Genomic DNA, 15201 nt, shown 5'->3' with positions numbered 1-15201 from the left:
TACCTGAGGGATGATTGACGAAGAGTAAACAGTGGAGAGGGAGGAGAATCAGAATAAAGCCTCAGTGAAGCTGAGAGAAGGAAGGGTTTACAAAAGGGAGGGGTGGTCAGATGATGATGTTAGATGCTGTATAGGTTAAGTAGCAAGACCCTGAGACGGGGCCACCACATGTTAGCAAGACAACAGCATCTGTCCTTCACACGTGGGAGGATGGTGGTCCCAGCATCTTTGTGGGGGGCACCCAGGGTTGCTTCTGAACATCCTACAATGAATGGGACAGCCCTTCCTGCAACAAAGACTTGCTTTACCCCAAATATCAACAGTGCAGAGGGGGAAATCCCTGCAGATACCGCAGCCCTGGTGTCCGGATTTTCTGGGGTTAATCCATTTTCAGACATTCATATCACAGCATTGTCTCAAATACAGGCTTTGAAGACGTGTTCCCCCGTGTGGGGAACCTTGAGGGGAGCCATCCCTTGAATTTTAGCCGGAGAGGTGAGACCTGTGTTCTACTTTATTTTGGAGCCTATATCCCGTCAGCTGGCTTCTTCTCCACTCTCATTTTTTAAACTCTTAGCCTGATGCTCGAGAATGATGATTAATCGTCCATGATCTCTAGGGAACCACGCTACATCCTGTTTTCTACCTTTGCACGAAAACTCTCATGTACATACTTCTACACACACACACACACACACACACACACACACAGGTGTGCACCATTTTGCACACATCCTTATCCTCCCTGATGTATCTAATTTCTCCTACTCATTGGGCTGCTCTAGTTGTGGCCACTTCCTTGTTCCTCCCCACCCCACGCTCCACACTCAGGAGCCACTGGTGTCCCACACATTCCAAGGTTTGAAAATTATGTGCCAGTCCCAACTCCTTGATGAGAATCGGAGTTGACAGTTTTCTGGAAAACAAACAAAATTCATTCCTTCTCACCTGGTCCTCTGTATCTCCTCCCCATAGGACCTTTCCAATGAATTTCTAAATTCGTTAAAATCTACCTGACTCAATTCCATATTCTTCACAGTGCTGACCTTTCTCTTTCACAGAATTCCACTTTCCTGCTTTGGCTATGAGACCAGAGGGTCACACAACAATTTTAAAAATGAAAGACTGACATTAAATATCTCTCCCTTCTTATTACACTCCATGGCACGTCTTCACTTCCCCCCTTCCTCCACCCACCAGTTTGTATTGGCCAGAAGAGCTCCCCTGCTTTTTGGCTCCAGGGCTTTGACGCTGCAGCTTTATTCAGAGTTGCTCTCATTCCGAGTTTTCTAGGGAATTGGGGGAAATAAGATGCTGGTGGCCGCAGGTCAATGCTCCCCTGACCAATGTATCACACATACACTCTGAGTCTCCTTTGGTTTGAGAGCTAGGGGAACTGAACGTTTTATAATCATATGTTTATATATGATTTATATACTTATATAAATTATATTGTATTATTATATATTATATATTTTATAATTGTATATACATATATGTAAATATAATTATATATACATATATGTGTGTATACACACACACACACATATGTGTACATATACATATAATTATAAACCTGGCCAAAAGTACAGCAACAGTTTCTTGGGGACTTCTTATATGTTACAGTTTACTGAAAATAAAACAACAGTAACAGCTGATTTTTTTCCAAACTGCTTTTGGAGACATCAATCTGTTACTTGTAAGTTCACTTCCTACTCTTCTTGTTACTACTTGAATGAGTTTGTGTTGATCAGATCAGTAAGGGCTACATTTTTAATGATGGATATTTTATCGCCGGTCTCCTAGTGTGGTCAGCTTTAATTTTTAATCTACTGGTTTATTTATTTAGACACTGGCGGTTGAATCGTTTGTATATTTGGTCTGTGACTCATTTCTCTGAGGCTGGTTTCTCGTAAAATGCTGAAGCACAAAGAAGGATAGTTATGTAATCAAGTGATGCTTTGATAACAGGCACGATGGGCATCGGCAATGAAGGAGGCGTTCAGAGATCAGGCGGCAAGAAAGGGGAAAAGTGGACTGAAAATAAAAGTGTGCAGAGCTTCCCGTGGGACAATGACCATCTAACATTCGTGTCCCTGGAGTCCCCAGCCTTTGGCCAGGGAGAGACAGGACACCAAGGGGAACTGGAGAGGAAATTCCACTCCTTCCAGAAGCCTTTCCAAAATGCAATCGCTTATATCCTGCCTGAACACATTCTGCAAGGCCAGTCTTTGCACTTTTGCTGTTCATGAAGCTGAGCCTGCTCTCATCCGCCCCTTTGTGACCGCCCTCCCTCCGGCCTGCCTCACTCCTGCTTCCCTCCCGGTGCCTTCCCGGAGCACGCATCTCATCAGCACGCTAGCACAGGTTTGATTCTATTTTCTAGCAAACCCCAACTTTTTATCCTTCTGGAATCCTGTTATTTCCATGTTTTTCTCCTAGCTATATCTTCCAAGTTTTTAATTTCTCTCCCACGCACTTTCCATTTCTTTGTAGATTTACTCTGTCTTTTAATCTTTTTCATTTCTTTTTTTTAGAAAGAAAGAGAGAGTGAGTGTCCATGTTGGGGGAGGGTAGGGCGGAGGGAAGAGAATCTTAAGTAGGCTCCGCGCCCAGCCCAGAACCCAACCCGGGGCTCAGTCTCAGATCGTGAGATGAGATGGTGACCTGAGCCTAAACCAAGAGTCAGATACTTAACCGACTGAACCACCCAGGTGTCCCTAAGCTTTTTTTTTTTTTTTTTAAGATTTTATTTATTTATTTGACAGACAGACATCACAAGTAGGCAGAGAGACAGAGAGGAAGCAGGCCCCCTGCTGAGCAGAGAGCCTAATGTGGGTCTTGATCCCAGGACCTTGAGACCATGACCTGAGCCAAATACAGAGGCTTTAACCCACTGAGCCTCTGTAAGAGGCTTTCTTTCTTTCTTTCTTTCTTTCTTTTTTTTTTTTTTTTTGCCTTCCCTATCACCAAGTTGGGTCTTAACAGTGACTATTTTATCATTTATTTATTTATTAAAGATTTATTTATTTACTTGAGAGAGAGAGCATGAGTGGAAGGCACAGAAGGAGAGACAGACAGACAGACAGACAGAATCTCAGGCAGACTCCCCGCTGAGCACAGAGCCTGACACGGGGCTCCATCCCATGACCCCAAGATCACAACCCAACCTGAAACCAAGGGTCAGCACTCAAGCAGCTCTGCCACCCAGGGGCCCAACAGTGACTATTTTATCTTTTAATATTTTCATTAAAAATGTTTTTAGTTCCAAAAAGTTTATGTTTGTGTGCGCATGTGCTGTGATGCCTGGAATTTTCTTATTTTAATTCAGCTTTTGTCTGACTCCTCCAACAATTTTTTCTCTATTACTAGTATTCTTTTTTTGTTTTAAGAGTTGCTTATTTATTTGCAAGAATGCAAGTGCATGAGCAGGGGGAGGAGCAGAAGGAAAGGGAGAGAAAGAATCTTAAACAGACTTGTGGCTGAGTGTGGAGCTTGACACAGGACTCGATCTCAGAATCCTATGATCATGACCTGAGCTGAAACCCAGAATCAGACACCTCACTGACTGCGCCATCCAGGTGCCCCCATATCGTGAGTGTTCTGATAATTGTTTCTCTGTGGCCACCTGGTCCCTTTAAGGTACTGTATTAGCTTCTTACTGCTGCTGTAGCAAATTAGCCCATTACCATGTGGCCTGACATGACCCAGATATATTCTCTTACAGCTCGGGAGGTCAGAGGTCTGAAATCAAGATGTCAGTGAACTTCATGCCTTCTGGAGGCTCTAGGGAAAAATTCCTTTCCATGTTTCCTGCTTCTAGAGCTGCCTAGCATTCCCTGACTTGTGGCCCCATCCTCCGTCTTCTGTGATCATGTTACCTTCTCTGGCTCTGGCCCCCTGCCTCCCTCTTATAAGGGTTTTTCTGATTATATTGGGCCCAGTGGATAATCCAAGATCATCCCTCTCTCAAGATCCTTAATCATGTCTGCAAAGTCCCTTTTGCCATGTAAGATCATATATATCCCCAGGTTCCAGGGACTAGGACGTACATGTCTTTGAAGGGGTATTATTCTGTCTACCACCTTACTTAAATGGAAGCCACTCTGTGAATGAGGAAAACAAAATGGCGCCTGCCCCCGTGGGCCTGCAAGGGTGGCAGCGGACATGTCATCAGTTCTCTGTTATTACATTGGGAGGAAGGCTCCCTGACCCCTCTCTTCTCAGCTACTAGGACTTATATGTTCTGGCCTTTGCATAAAAGACACATTTACCTCCCTTCCTCCTCCACAGCTTCTTGGAACTCAGGAAGACTAGTAGGTTCCTACCAAAGTACCATAAGGAACCAGAATAACCCTCCCCCTGGAGTTCTATGATACTTAATCTTATGTACCAACCTGGCGAGGCCACGGAACCCTCACATTTGATTAAACTCCAAACTACACGTTGATCTGAAGGTATTTTTCAGGTGAAATTACATTTAAAACCGTAGACTTTGAGTGAAGCAAAGTACCTTCTATAGTGTGGGTGAGTCTCATCTAATCCATTGAAGGCCTTAAGAGCAAAAGACTGAGGTCCCTCAAGAAAGAGGAAATTCTTCCTCTAGGTGCCTTCAGACTCAAGCTGCAGCATCAGGTCTTTCCGGGGTCTTCAGCTTGCTAGCCTGCCCCGCAGATTTTGGATATACCGCACGATGGTGTGAGTCAATTCCTTAAAATCAGTCAATTAATCTCTTTCTGTATATTCATACACACACACACACACACACACACCTTATCAGTTCCTTTTCTCTGAAGATCTCTGACTACTCCAGGTCCACAGATCTCCACAGGCCAAGCCCTCTCCAAGAAGGCTTCTCCAACCTTATTGTAGGATTGGTTGTGGGTCCCACAGCCCCTCTCTTATCCGATGTGGGAGGCTCGCATGGGCCGACTCTCTCTAAGAGAGAGCCCAGAGGTCTCCTTCTACCTTCCAGGATCCCCCGGCATTGTTTGGAGTTGGGAGAGGAGTAGACCATGGGGCCATTTAAGACAACATTTTCCCAAAATTTTGTCAGGATTCCTTTTTAGCCTCATTTTATATGGAGACTTCTGTTAGTTTCCCAGAATTTTATCATTCTCTTATTGGATAACTATGTATCTTATGTCTTGATCTAAGACACTGATAAAAACATAAAACAGAGGAGAACTGAAGATACCCATCCCAGAAACTCTCTCTTTAGGATCCAATTATTTTTTTCATTTAATCCCTCATTTTCCTCAGGCTCTGTTTTTAGAAATTAAGTTTACTTTTGTTCTCATTTTTGTGTGGGGAACTTGGTAGCCTTGTATCAGAGGTCCCAAGTTTAATTGTTGTTAAAGTCCCAAGTTGATTCCCTCTTGGGAATCAGTGTTTTCCTCCCTGGGGATTATTTGCAGTGTGATCTCCCAGATCCCCTGCCTTGGCTCCCGCCCCCCCCAACCCTGCCTTCTAATGGACTAACATCCCTTGCTAAGCTCAGTAAACAACTTCATACTCTCCACTCTCAGCTCTGGAGCCAACCCTGCCTCTAGCTGTGGGGCATTTCAAAAGTGAAAGTCAATAGATCAAGTGAGTCCCGATAAAGTCTACTATGTTGCTGGGTGTTCTTAAACTGGCCCTGGTTCTAGAAGCCAAGTTCATTGCTGCCACCTAGAACTCAGTTCCAGTGTCTCTGTCTCTCTGCCTTTTTAAAAAGATTTATTTATTAATTTTGGAGAGAACTAGAGCGAGTGTGGGGACGGGGAGGCGCAGAGGGAGAGGGAGAGAGAGCCAGAAATTTATGCAGACTCCATACAGAGCAGTGAGCCTGGGAGGCTCGATCCTAGGACCCTGAGATCACCAGGCGAAATCGAGTCCCACATGAACCCACGGCACCACCCAGGCATCCCTCCAGTGGCTCTTCACTTCTTAGTTTGTAGCCTGACAACCAGCAATCCCTTCAGTGGGTCCTGCAGCTGCCAGACCTGTGGGACATTACTGCTTGTCTCTTTGGATCATCAGGTGCTACCCTCTCCCCACCGCCTGGTCTCAGGGGTCTGCACAGCGCCCGAATCTGCCTTCTCTGAACTGCTGCGGTGCTAATCCCCACCCAGGCCGTTGCCAGCCGCAGTCCTTTTGGCAGGCGATGCCCTGCCTACTGGTGGATCCTCTTCCTCACAGCATCTGTCTTTGCCTCATGATGGAGCCTAGACTTCCGACACAGACCCCTCCTGAGCCTTCCCACCCACCCACCCCAACCCCACGCTCCCATTCTGGTAGAAAAGATATGGAATTTGGAGACTCCCCAGCAGGGCAGCTGCTCCTTGGAGATGGGAGCAGGTGTGGCTGGGGTGGGGCGGGGTGGGGGACCTCATTTTGTCCGTGCTCAATTATATTAAACTCTGAGTTGTTATGAAAAAAAAAATGGATTTTGCTCAATCCTATTAGACTCTTGGTTGTTAAGGACAAAATGTGATTTTCACATTCTCATTGTACCTCCCCAAATATGTAATATAATATATTAAATTGTCCTTCACCAATGGCTCTCCTATAGTTCACGAACTACAAGGTTTGGTTCTCTTATAAAACTGGATCAGGAAGATCTGAGAGTGTGCGGCCGTGTTGAAAACCCTGTGTTAGCCTGAGCACAGGAAGAGAATGGTCAGGAACATTTTCTTCCAGCTCTTCTCAGACAGCAGCCGAGGAGCCTTCAGCACGTTCTTTTTTACACTTTGGTGACTCATTTCCTCACTTGTAACACAGAAATCCTGAGGCAGTGCCAACCAGCCATAAAATGCTGTTATGAAAATTCCAGTCGTGGAGTAATTAAAACGTCGTTTCATATAGGATTTTGACGTTATGCCTTTATAATACAATACTCCAGGGTTTGAATAGCTGACATTATTTCTGGCTCCGCTTGTTGTGACTAGAAACTGTGAACTGTAGAGACCGGGATGGAAAATCACTCTCTGCCCAGCACCCCGGACCGCGGTGTCCATAAAAGGCAATGTGCTGGCTCGAGAAATCGCATGATTTCATAACTAACCTGTGATCCCCGCTGCCCCCTTCACATCCGAAAGCATACTGGCAGAGAATGGAGATAAGTCTTGTTTTTTCACATGCTTCCAGCTCCTAGCTCCTTGCCCGAGTCTTGTAGTTAAAAAGACATTTCCCTGTAGACGTATTATCGCTCCTGGAGGAAGAATAGTCCATAGTCCTATGCGGTAGCCTCTCTCCTAATGCAGAAATTCCATTTACAAGATTCATAGATAACCTGCCAAGGTCAATTCATTCATTCATTCATGCCTCGAGTGCTTCCTGCATTGCTAGACATGGAGCTAGGACCCCCACCCCCAGCATTGGCAAAGACTGAGATGAACATTTATTCACGTGCGAGTAGTTTATTTGAGAGAGGATCCTAGGAGATACAGGACGTGGTGACTGTGTGACAAGGAAGGGGAGGAAGGTGACAGAGCATCCATTACTGAGTAAGTTAACCACTGTGGGCAAATAGAGCGCAGTCCTACCAAGGAACCTGAAAACTATGGCTCAGAATTCACCCATCCGAGGGGCAAGGGAGCTGGGCTGTTTATTCAACAGGTCTCTGTTTGTCATTGTGTTTCAGGGGAATTAATTGTCCAACACATCTGACTTCCCTGGGTGCATGTCCCAAGGCCAGAAAAAACCTTCAAGTGGATATTTTCAGGAGTCAGTGGTAAGCAGCCTTTGACTTCAGAAGTGAACACCGAGGGGGTTGGCGTTGGGGGGACACCCATAGCTTCTGCTATGTACGGGCAGACAGAATTCAGACCCCCTCTTTACCTCCCTCCTTTTGACCTGAAGGGGGGAACACGACATGGGCTCCTTGAACCCAGTAGCCCAGGAGAGGGAGGGCTAGAAGGCAATAGGGGACACCAGAGTAATGAGCGTAATAAGTCTGAGGGAACGTATGCCCAAACCAAGTCAAATTGTGGTGAAGATGGGCAGTGAGAGGAGCCACAGCTTGAGATGACGTCAGGCCATGACTGGTCGCCAGTTGTGCAAAGGATGAGACCGTCTGGAATGACATGGAAATACTAGCTTTCCCACCAGCGTCAGGTGGTGCCCCGGGGGGGGGGGGGAGGGGAGAAAAACCTGATCCAGAGGGAGATCTTTGGCAGAAGGGTTGGAAGGAAGCAGGCGAGCTGGACAAGGCCTCTAGCTCTAGCGGGCGGGACAGGCCCACCAGGGGCATGGAAGGTGCAAACCTGGATGTCCGTGTTCTCACTGGACCTGCACCATTCCCTGCCAGTCACCTGGGCAATGCAGGGAATGCCAAGACTGGCCCAAGCCCACTGGCTTGCTGGGAGGACTAACGAAAATCCAGCAGGGCTATAAGCTGTTTTGGCTGCGTGACATGGGAGGGGAGCTCCTGGCTGCTGGGCCAAGTGGGGTTGATTTTCCAAGGTAAGGCAGCTTGGAGTGAAGCACTCTAATTTTTAGGATGTTTTCCTCTGGGTTGGACTGAAATTTGCCTTCCTTGAGCTTTTCCCTGGTCCTCATGCCCCCTTTTGGAATTCCTTGATCAGTCCCAGGGAAGTTTGTGTCAACACCGTTCCGGGCCCATGGCAGCCAATAATAAGCCCCCTTTGGGCAGGTGCTTATGCTTTGTGAGATATCAGGAAGGTTATGGCAAAAACGTGCCTAATAGCGCTTCCCCTGGTTTCAGCTAGGCTGTTCTGTATCAGATATTTCCAGGGAAAGCAACCCTGCCGGGGATGCAGGTAGGGTCTGTAGTGCTTTACCACCAAGCTCCTCATCCCCAACCTTCTATGTCCCTTCTCAAGCTCACAATTCAAGGCACTATCTCAAACAGCAATGTCCTTCTCCTTTCCTTTGGTCTGGCCTTATAAACCCAAAGCTGGGATTTCTCTCCATTGTGGTGTTCATCCTCTTGCAGAATTTTAAACATACTGAACATGTGTTTGGGTTGTCTCTCATTGAAAGAAATGTATCTTGCTTCTCTATGAACCTGCCATGTGGATCAGAAGGACATTAATGTATTTTATGTGAGCAGAAACTTAAAGCACAAGGAACTTGGAGATGGAAATGTTTTCTGTGCTAAGTGCCAGAGCAGGGTGACAATAAATAAGGGAGCCATCTCATTCAACCCAAACCGAAAGAAAAACAAAAAATAATTATCATTGTTCTGGGCAGAGCAGCATCTTTAAGAATGAATAACAATGAAGCATACATATTGGCAAGTCTGCCTGTGGTCACTTTGGCGAATTTGTATAAATGATACTCTTAAGTCCTAACTGGGATTTGAAACATGGCTCCTTTTAAGACGGACACAAGCCTTTTATTGTTCATTCTGCTTTATAGTAACACTCAGCTACAGACAGCAAACAGTTGGAATCGTCTAGAAGTTATAGAAGGAAATTGGAAAGTTTGGCTAAAAGGGCTTGTGTCTTTTTTTTTTTTTTTTTTTTATATGACAGACAGAGATCACAAGTAGGCAGAGAGGCAGGCAGAGAGAGAGAGATGGGGAAGCAGGCTCCGTGATGAGCAGAAAGCCCGATGCGGGACTCGATCCTAGCACCCTGGGATCATGACCTGAGCTGAAGGCAGAGGCTTTAACCCACTGAGCCACCCAGGCGCCCCAGGCTTGTGTCTTTTGAGCCAAACATTTCCTATGTCATTGTAGTTGCCTGTTTATGGATTTCTGAGAAATTAAAAATAATGTGCCATTATTACAGCAGGCACGGACACCAAAGAGAAAGGACAAGCCACACCAAAGAGAAAAAGAACAAGCATGAAAATTGCACAAAAAGGAACTCAGAAGGAGGGGTAGGATGGCTTTTTCTTCCCAACTAAAAATGATCAGAAGAAATTGGGAAATGGGGTTTTCTCAATCTAGTTCACAGCTGGTTATCCCCAATTCTCTTCACTTTGCTAGAATTTCTAATCACATTAAATATCTCAGCAGTGGGGCCCCTGGGTGGCTCAGCTGGTTAAGCATCGGCCTTCAGCTCAGGTCATGATCCTAAGGTCCTGGGATGGAGCCCTGCTTTGGGTTTCCTGCTCATCGGGGAGCCTGCTTCTCTCTTTCCCTCTGCCGCCCACCCCCACCCGCACCACCCTCCTGCCCCCGTGATGCTCTTTCTCAAATAAATATATAAAATCTTAAAAAAAAAAATCTCAGCAGTGGATTATCATTAACAGTATAGTTTAAAAATTTCTACCTGGAGAATTTCTATATATACACTTACTCTAAGTTTAAGTATATATATTATATAATATTTTTATATTATATATTGTAAATATATTAACAGAAATATATATATATTTGACAAATACTTTTCTCTTTGATGTTATTGATGCTCTGACTATATGTTCATTTTATGCGAATGTATTTCTTTTACAAACTACCTTTCTTCCTTTAACATTTGAACTGGGAACTCCATTTCCATGAATTCTCATCCTACCAAAAAAGAAACCCTTTTTAAAGTCAAGCTAAACATATTTTTTCTTTACTTTTGATCCTCTTAATAACTGACATTCAAGTAGGTTACGTCCTACTTCCAGAAAACAGCCTGTGCACGCTGAGAAATACAGAGAACGGAGTTGATTTTTTAAAAAGTCCTTCGTCATTCTCTATTTTTGAAAGTATTGAAAATATTAAAAATTTTTGCCCACACATGATTTTGCTTCTTCCAGAGTAAAAAAATATGGATTTATGGTGAAACCTAACTCCTGGAGGAAAGATAATGACGATTTAAAAGGAAAAACATTTTTTCAAAGCAGAAGCAGAGTGAACTATGGTAGATTTGTAAATGAGGTCAAAAGAGAGACACCTGTTGCTAATATTCCTTTAATGCACCTAGTAAACGTTTCCAAATTAAGGAAGTCTAAATTTTAAAAACTTGCTTTCTGAACTTTCATTGATAGAAGGGAACGAGATCAGAAATCCCAGCAAACCATTCCTGCCTCATATTTTTCCTCATTCTTTTTGGGTAAGGTAAGATTTTTCATTGACTTTCACAACACTGTCAAATAAATCTTACCTAGATTTTTTTTTTTTAAGATTTTATTTATTTACTTGACAGATAGAGATCACAAGTAGGCAGAGAGGTAGCCAGAGAGAGAGGAGGAAGCAGGCTCCCTGCTGAGCCCTGAGATCATGACCTGAGCCAAAGGCAGAGGCTTAAGAGCCACCCAGGTGCCCCACCTAGATTTTCTAAAGTAGGAGTTTAGCAAGGACCAAGGCCGAGAATGTAAGCATCCGGGAGCTTGTAGGAATGTTAATTGCATCAATTAACTCTAAATGCCTCCCAGATAATTCTTTCTTAATTCTTCTGAACAATCCTATGAAGCGTGTATTATTTTTCTCCCCATTTTACAGAGAAGGAAAAGTGAGCCTTCAAGAGATTCAGCAACCTGCTGAAAGCAGAACGGTGTTCAAACAGAGGTTCCCATGTGACTAAAGCTAAGTACCAAATGACTCCCATGTGGGGTTGAACAAGCTGCTAGAAAGGTGAAGAACCTGTCTTCTCTTCAGGTTCTTAAAAATGGTGGCTTCAGAGTGAAATCTGCATTTGGCACCGGCAAGGGATTGGAACTTGGCATTGTTACTTAAACTTCCTTGATGATGAGACTCACCTGGGCAATTGTTGGAACTACCTGGTCCTTCTCAGGTCTGCTGAATCCCTGTCTCCTCGCAGAGGAACCCAGAGGAGTCTGATGACCAGAGAAACAGAAATGCTGGACGCTGGTCACAATTCTGGCTTCCCATTAGGACTACATGGAGAGAGGCACCTGGCTGGCTTGGTGGGTAGAGCATGCAACAACTCTTGATCTCCAGGTGGTGAGTTCAGACTCCATGTTGGGCGTAGAGATTACTTAAAAATAAAATCTTTAAAAAAAATCATATTTAAAAAAAAAAAAAGAAAGATAATCCTATGAAGAGCTCTTTGTAAATATTGAGCCTGGGCCCCACTCCTCAATTAAATTATGATCTGGGGTAAGAGTAGGGTATAGGAGAGTGGATTATTATGCTTAAAAAGTCCCCCTAGGTGATTTCCATGGGAAGTCAGCATGAGGGTTCCTGGCTGGCTCAGTCGGAATAGTATGGAACTCTTGATCTTGGGGTGGTATGTTTAAGCCTCATGTTGGGTGTAGAAATTACTTAAATAGATAAAAGTTAAAAAAAAAAAAAAAAGAGGAAGTCTTTGCAATCACAGATACATGGTTAGAGATGAAAATAGATGAAAATAGATACTTCCCTTTCCTGGATTCATAAAGCTCATCAACGAACCTCTTTTACAGCAGTTTTTGCATGCTACTTGATTTGTAAATATTTGCATATCTGTTTTGACAATGACATTGCATTGTAGCCTTGAAGGGCAGACACTTATTAACTTTATCACCCACATACTTGGGACTGTGATATTGAATAAACATGTATTTGCTCTGCGCATGTAGATATTCAAAGGATATCCTTGGCAATTCTGTTCAAGGACAAGATATATATATATATCACAGACACTACAAATTCACCTGAAGGGGACTCACTTCTCTTTTTGTTTTACGAATCAACAAGAGTCAGTGCTGAGCAGTTTGTCCTTTGCCTGCTGTCCAGGGGAGCTTTGGCCCTCCAGGTCATTGTCTTGGCCAGCGCCAGGAATGGCTTGTGGGTCTTTTCGAACAGCGTCCGCCTTGGCCTCCCCTGAGTCCAGGCTGGCCCTTAGTGGTTGCTCTGTCAGTGGAATGTGGCATCTGGGGCCTTCTAGTGCTAGGTCTTGAGAATTCTTGCAGCTGGCTTCTGGAGCTCTGAGACCATTCATGGAGCCTGACCACTGTGAGACCACCATGCTCAAGAGAACACAGGGAGAGTTCCTGAAATAGCAAGAAGAGACATCCAGCCAGCCCCCAATGCATCTCTAGACAAGAAGAAGGTCGAAAGATTCAAAGCCCTCTTTAATTTGCCAAAGCGCATTTCAGAAATGTCACTATGACGCCTTATCTAAATATAAAGAAAAATAAAACTTCTTTACAATAGAATAATATGTATTTCAGTGTTGAATGCCTCCGGTAAAGCACAAAACCATAGGCAGAAGGAAGAGTGCATGTGGATATAAAATCACAGAAGAATACAAAGCTGCAAATTCAGGCTCTCACAGGTGTGTGGCGTTGGCAACCAAAATGCCACAGGTAAGATCGATCGCCTCCGGTGGCTTTTGGGAAGAATAAATACAGTTGTGTACAGTTCTAAACAAAGTCAAATGCAGTATTTCTTGATTTTTACATGTTAGGTGAATCCCTGGAAAATTTGGTATGTATTTAAAACAGTATTAAACTTGCCTTGGGTTTAGGAGTTCCGGTTTCTGGTAAATGGGATTGCGCAAGGCCAGAATTGGAACCACCACCAAACTGCCAGGGAGTTTCCTATTTTTGTCCCTTCCAGTCCCCCGACCCGGACTCAAGGTAGTCTGAAATGTGGACATGGGCCTCAGTCAGAAAGAGCTCCAGGAAAACCTCTCTATCTCTGGCTGAAGCAACTGGAAGGCGGATTCCGAACAGTCAGAATTTTAGGGGGAAACACCCTGTTTTCCTTCTTTCTCCATTCTCTTGAGCCCCAGGCCTCAGGCAAGCCCAGTCACACAGCGGCGGCGTGAGCCTCCCGTCAAGTATCTAACATCTAGGTGGGGGGAGTCTTCCTCTGTAATCAGAGAAATTGTGATCCCAAGAGGGGGAGCAAACTTCCAGTGCTTTTTCTCCCTTTTTCCTCCCATCTCTTGGTCCTGGAGTTAGGCACCATTCTGAGAAGCATGCGGTTCGGGGGGTTACATTTGCCTCAGCTTTCAAAATGGAGGATGGCAAATGGGAACTGCAGGGAACTAGGAAGTACCAGCATCATGGTGGGAAGGGAACATCTGGGGGGAGGGGGAGTGTGTGAACTGCTGGGCTCCCCTCTGAGCTACACAGACATGGATCTGACCCTAAACATTGTACTAAAAACTTTGAGAACTGAACTATGGGTTAGAAACCACCTAGGTTGCAGGCCAGCCTGCAACTAGGTGATGTATACATAGGACAGATCCAAATAGCACAGCAAAGATTTTGAAAACGGAAACTGACCTTGGAAAAACAATGGAAACAGAAAAAACAATGGAACAAAAAAGAGAGCTAATGTGTAGACTTCCATAAGTATGGTCATTTTCTGCAAAGAAGCAAAGGCAAGTCAATGGAGAAAAGATAGTAAGTGGTATTGGGACATCTGGTCAGCTGTATGCACCCAAAGATAGAAGTAAATAGAAATAACCTAACCTTCACAACTCAGACAAAAAGTAGCTCAAAATGGATTATAAATCTAAACGTAAAACACAAACCTATGAAAATCTTAGAAGTCAACATAACCTTTGTGATCTGGAGTTAGGCAGAATTCTTTTACATGATGTCAAAACCATAATCCTTTAAAAAATTAGTAGATTAGACTTCATCAAAATTCTACAAAAGGCCCTATTAGGAGAAGGAAAACATGAGCTGTAGGCTTGGAGCAAAGATTTTCAAATTGCACATCTAATAATGGATCTGTATCCAGAATATATAAAGGAAATGAACAGCTCAACTTACACATGTGCCAAAGACTCGATTACTTCACTAAAGAGAATATATGCAGGGGCGCCTGGGTGGCTCAGTGGGTTAAAGCCTCTGCCTTCGGCTCAGGTCATGATCCCAGGGTCCTGGAATCAAGCCCTGCATCGGGCTCTCTGCTCAGTGTGGAGCCTGCCTCTCCCTCTCTCTGCCTGCCTTTCTGCCTACTTGTGATCTCTGTCTGTCAAATAAATAAAATCTTAAAAAAAAAAAGAGAGCGAGAATATATGCAGATGGCAAATGAGTAGATGAAAACCTATATATGTGTTAAAATTATGCATCCCCCAAATCAAGTTAATGTTAATTTAAAAAATACTTTGGTGTTTCTATGGAAAACAGAGTTAGAGTCTGGGCTTAGATAATTACAAACTTTACCTAGTGCCTTTGTGCAATACAAAAATTAACACCTACACGGGACAGCTTTGACTCTAGCATCCCTGGCTCCTAACTTCAAAATGCAGCCCCATTCCTCATGTCAAACAGACAAACAAATTCAATACTCCATAATTTCCCAAAAAGGTCTTCAGGAGCTGCAGTGGCTCCCCTTAAGAACAACTATCCTAGGGG

At 44.2% G+C, this 15201-nt stretch overlaps 1 long non-coding RNA gene across 6 annotated transcripts in view; it reads left to right on the top strand.

The window, feature by feature from the left end:
* Positions 1-13044, top strand: part of LOC309848821 — a 56270-nt gene extending 43226 nt beyond the window's left edge. For all 6 annotated transcript variants that reach the window (XR_014303311.1, XR_014303312.1, XR_014303313.1 and 3 more), the window contains 3 exons: positions 1972-2367; positions 7625-7714; positions 11384-13044. This is a non-coding gene — a long non-coding RNA (uncharacterized lncRNA). The remainder of the gene's footprint in view (positions 1-1971; positions 2368-7624; positions 7715-11383) is intronic.
* The last annotated feature ends 2157 nt before the right edge of the window (positions 13045-15201 follow it).

Source organism: Mustela nivalis, assembly GCF_964662115.1.
Source record: "Mustela nivalis genome assembly, chromosome: 15".
In the NCBI taxonomy this organism is placed as follows: domain Eukaryota; kingdom Metazoa; phylum Chordata; class Mammalia; order Carnivora; family Mustelidae; genus Mustela; species Mustela nivalis.
Note: the sequence above shows the minus strand (reverse complement) of the source record. Positions and strands in the feature narration are given on the sequence as shown.